Source organism: Odocoileus virginianus, chromosome 6 (genome assembly GCF_023699985.2).
Source record: "Odocoileus virginianus isolate 20LAN1187 ecotype Illinois chromosome 6, Ovbor_1.2, whole genome shotgun sequence".
Taxonomy (NCBI): domain Eukaryota; kingdom Metazoa; phylum Chordata; class Mammalia; order Artiodactyla; family Cervidae; genus Odocoileus; species Odocoileus virginianus.
The window spans coordinates 83,625,066-83,628,842 of NC_069679.1; the positions used below are offsets into that span (position 1 = coordinate 83,625,066).

The 3,777-nt window shown below is 57.8% G+C and overlaps 1 long non-coding RNA gene across 1 annotated transcript; it reads left to right on the top strand.

The window, feature by feature from the left end:
- The first annotated feature begins 805 nt into the window (after window positions 1-805).
- Window positions 806-3,534, top strand: LOC139035698 (uncharacterized). The gene is made up of 2 exons (XR_011488407.1): window positions 806-1,354; window positions 1,767-3,534. It is a non-coding gene; the product is annotated as an uncharacterized lncRNA (long non-coding RNA).
- Window positions 3,535-3,777: the final 243 nt, after the last annotated feature.

Consider the following 3,777-nt stretch of genomic DNA (forward strand, 5'->3'; position numbering starts at 1 on the left):
TCCACGGGATGCCTCGCCTCCAATTTCAGTTAACTTCTTGGGAGTCCGGAGCACTTACTGGAAGATGTTTACAAAATGCGAAGCGTCTGGGTGGCCAAGGCGGAGGCTCATATTCTCTCTTTTTATCGCTTCCAAAGAAACTGGGGAAATAAGCATTAAAATCCAGGTTCTTAAATTTGACTGCTTTCCATGTCGGGACTCATATTTTTTGCATCGTCATTCTCTTCCGTGTTTGCCTTGTTGATTCCATTCTAAGGCGCGGGCTCTGTCTGTGTCTCCCCGCGTCCCTCACCTCTTTCCCCATTCAGGTCTCAAAAATCCCTTACCCCTATCCCACCCCCATCTTCCGATCTCTTAATCTTATTTGAATATGTTGTGGTCTCTGGGCTGCCGCGGACACTGGGTGGCTGGGAGACCCCTTTCCTTGCGGCTTCGTTTCAATTTGGCGTGAGTGGGTGGGTGCCTTCTACAATTCGTCTCGCACAGGCCAAACAGTTAAAAATCCAGAGTCAGAAGGAGCAGAGAGTTCCACACTTCAAAGCACCGTCTAGGAAAGGAAATAATCCGGGGGTCCCGAGTAGGAGGGGGAGGGGGCAGAAAAAAAAAAAGGAATAAAACCCAACTTTGCTGGCAACTCCAATAAATCTAGTAACTGTAGGCAAAAAAAAAAAAGATTCCAAGGGAGGGCTGGGTCTGGTCCGGATGAAACGCTAGGGCTCCTTCCCATGCCGGAGACGGGCGCTGGAAGCCTGCCCCTGGCGTCCTGCCACGCGAGTGCCCCCAGACAGGAACACGCCCACTGGAAACGCACGTGAACAAAGCTCGCAGCCGGGGAGCCGCCGCCTGCGGTTTCCTCGTGGCTCACAGCTTCTCCAGGGAGGAGCGCAGGGCGCACACAGGGTTAAGTTAGCGCCCTCCCCGGGAGGAGGGAGAGGCGGCGGAGGGGGAAGGCGGCTCTCAGTCTCCGGCTGGGTACCTGCGAGTTAGTTGTACGTTCGAAACCCTTCGCCGTCGCTTGCGAGTGTGGCACCTTCCAACCTCACCGCGGAGGAACCGGGGGGCTCGGAGATCATCCCAGCGGCCGCGCGGTCCCCGCCCCCGGGGGCATCTCTGGCCTGCGGTCCCGCGCGTCCAGGAGCCAAGACGCGCCAGCTCCGCGCCCGCCGCTGCGTCCACCCAGCCCGGGGATCGGGCTGGCAGTTCTCAACGATGGGCAGGAGGGACCTTGGCGGCGACCCCTAAAATAATACCATGCCCCGGGAGCCTCGCTGCTGTGGAGCCAGCTCCTTCCCTTCCCACCTCCCTGACCCTGTCGGATTCGGATGAGCGCGGTGCGAGGAGCCGCGGCCGCCAGGTAAAGGGGCTGAGGTGCCAGGTGGACTTTGCCAGAACCGGCGGGGCTGCCGCTCGCGCACCCCACGCGGTCTCTTAAGGGGGACTGTTATTACTATTATTTAATCCGCTGGGGGTGATCCTTGGGGTAGGATGCTTTAGGCTTTATCTTTCATCCACCGAAAGAACAGACTGCTTAACTCTCTCCCGATTTCAGAGAAGGGAAATCTAGCTGCAGGTCGAACCTCCCTCCTCTAAGGAGTTTTTCAGAGAAGGGAAATCTAGCTGCAGGTCGAACCTCCCTCCTCTAAGGAGTTTTTTTAACTGAGCTCTGGGTCAAGACGCAAGTGAGCTAGTCCCCCCGGAGCATCGATCCTAAATTAGGGTTTCTAGATCCACTAAGCTTGCCTGAATCCAACCTCTCATTTCCCCAGGATGAATGCTAACTTCTGAGAGAGCAACGCTCCTCTAGGCCCCCACCCCTGCGCACGCTCCATCTGCTGGTTCTGTCACCGGCATTACCATCAAGCGGTTGCATCTAAAACCACCAGCTTGCCCCTGCCCGCAACCGGGGATCCATGAGCGGCTAACGAGATGCGGAGGGTGCTGGTTCCTTTTCCTTCGAGTTGGGCCAGAAGCTGCTCCCCCCACCACCCCTCAACCCCAAAGTCTTTCTCCAGCCGTGCTGGACTTCAGCGGTCTGGCACTGAGTTCCCTCCAGCGCGTCTTCTAGGCGCGCCACTGGTGACGGCGGAAGGCGGGAGGAGCCCGTCAGGCTGAACTGGGATTGCGTTCCCGACTCCGGGGGCGCGGGGCGCGGGGCGCGGGGAGGGGGGCGGTTAACGCCTCCTAGCACTGGGTTGAGAGGCGAGGCGGACAGCTAGGAGCTCGCGAGTGGAGTCTCGCCAGCTGCCACCGCGCCCCAGCCTGGAAAGATGCCTCCTCAGCCACGCCGATCGGTCTAGGGCTTGTCCCCGCGCTTTCAGCGCCGGCGCGGTCACTTCTCATTTGTAATCAGGCCCAAGATCAAGGTTGCCGGTTGAGGTCGGGGCACTAACCAGGGAAAGGAAGTATCCAGAGAGGGTGCCAGGGCGGGCTGAACCCACCCTTGATGCCGGGTAAACTCCCGGAGCGCCTGGGGCTCCGGCCGGCGGCGGCGGCGGGTGGAGGAGGAGGCCACCGCTGCTGTGGTCCCCGGGGCTCTGATGCTGGCACCTCCCAGCAAGATGGCACTCACTGTCAGCCTTGGTCCTCTTAACTCCCCCAGCCAACCCCCAACCCGGGATGTGTATGAATCACATGCTGAGTTTAGGGGAGAAGGGCTGCTTTGTCATCTGTAAGGCAAACGCATTTTCCTGGGCCACCTTCTCAGAAGGCCACGCGGGAGCAGCGGCCCGCGGGCACGACCCAGGGTCGTGTGTGCGTGTGTGTGTGAGCGCGTGTGCCAGCGTGCGTCTCGAGCATGCGTCTGGGTGGATCTCGGCGCGACTTGTGCTTGGGAGGCACTTTGGGCCTTCCTCCAAGTCTGCCTAACTCCATGGAGGCGCTCACAAAACGTGAAGGCGGTAGACACAACAGGGATGCGAAGGAAATAAAAACAATTAGGAAAGTGGTGCCAAGTGACTTAGACTCCGAACCGAGGACGGGGAAATCAAACCCGGGTTGGCGATGGTCACCGCCCCCGCCTAACTCTTTTGCTGCGATAGTCGAGTGGGTCCCTCGGGAGATGTTCCTAGGCCGCCTTCTAGCTCGCGGGCTGCTTCCCGCCCGGCCCCACCGACGGCGCGTCTCGTTGCAGCCCCGCGCTTCGTGCGAACTCGTTCTCCCTCTTCTGTTCAGCCTGAGCCTCTCTCCAGACTTGTTAAAACATGACAGCAACTTACTGGAGGCAGGAGGAACCGTAATGAAGTGAGAGGAGAGAAGCAGAAGCTTCCCCCGCCCCCCCTTTTCCAAGAGAGACGTGGACCTGGTTTTCTTACGTTCCTCTTTAACCTTTGCAAAAAGATCGCCGAGTGGAAACAGAGCCTGTATGCAAATCAAGCTTTTTTTTCCCCCCGCTGTCAAACCTGTTTCCTAAATGATGCGTCTGAAAGTGGTCATTCCTTGTCATCTGTGGGGCAAATGAACGAGCTCTTTCCAGCGGCCAGGGTGCAAGGAGAAAACGGGGGTGTTTGAATTAATTATATTAAACTTTGGATTATTTCCCGGTTGAATTATTTAACAAGATTCGGGATCAGGGAACTAGGGGTGGGGTAGGGGGCAACTCAGCAAGGTTGCCTGCATTTGAAATTACGCCATCTTGGTTGAAAGATGTATTTTTTACCCTCTAATCTCCCGTTTGGATCATTCCTCAGCGTCTAAATCCTAGATCAGCTGGTCAAGGACCACGCCGGGCGGGCAAGGGGGGGTTATCAACTTTCGGCTGTTCCGACGGTGGCCACATTC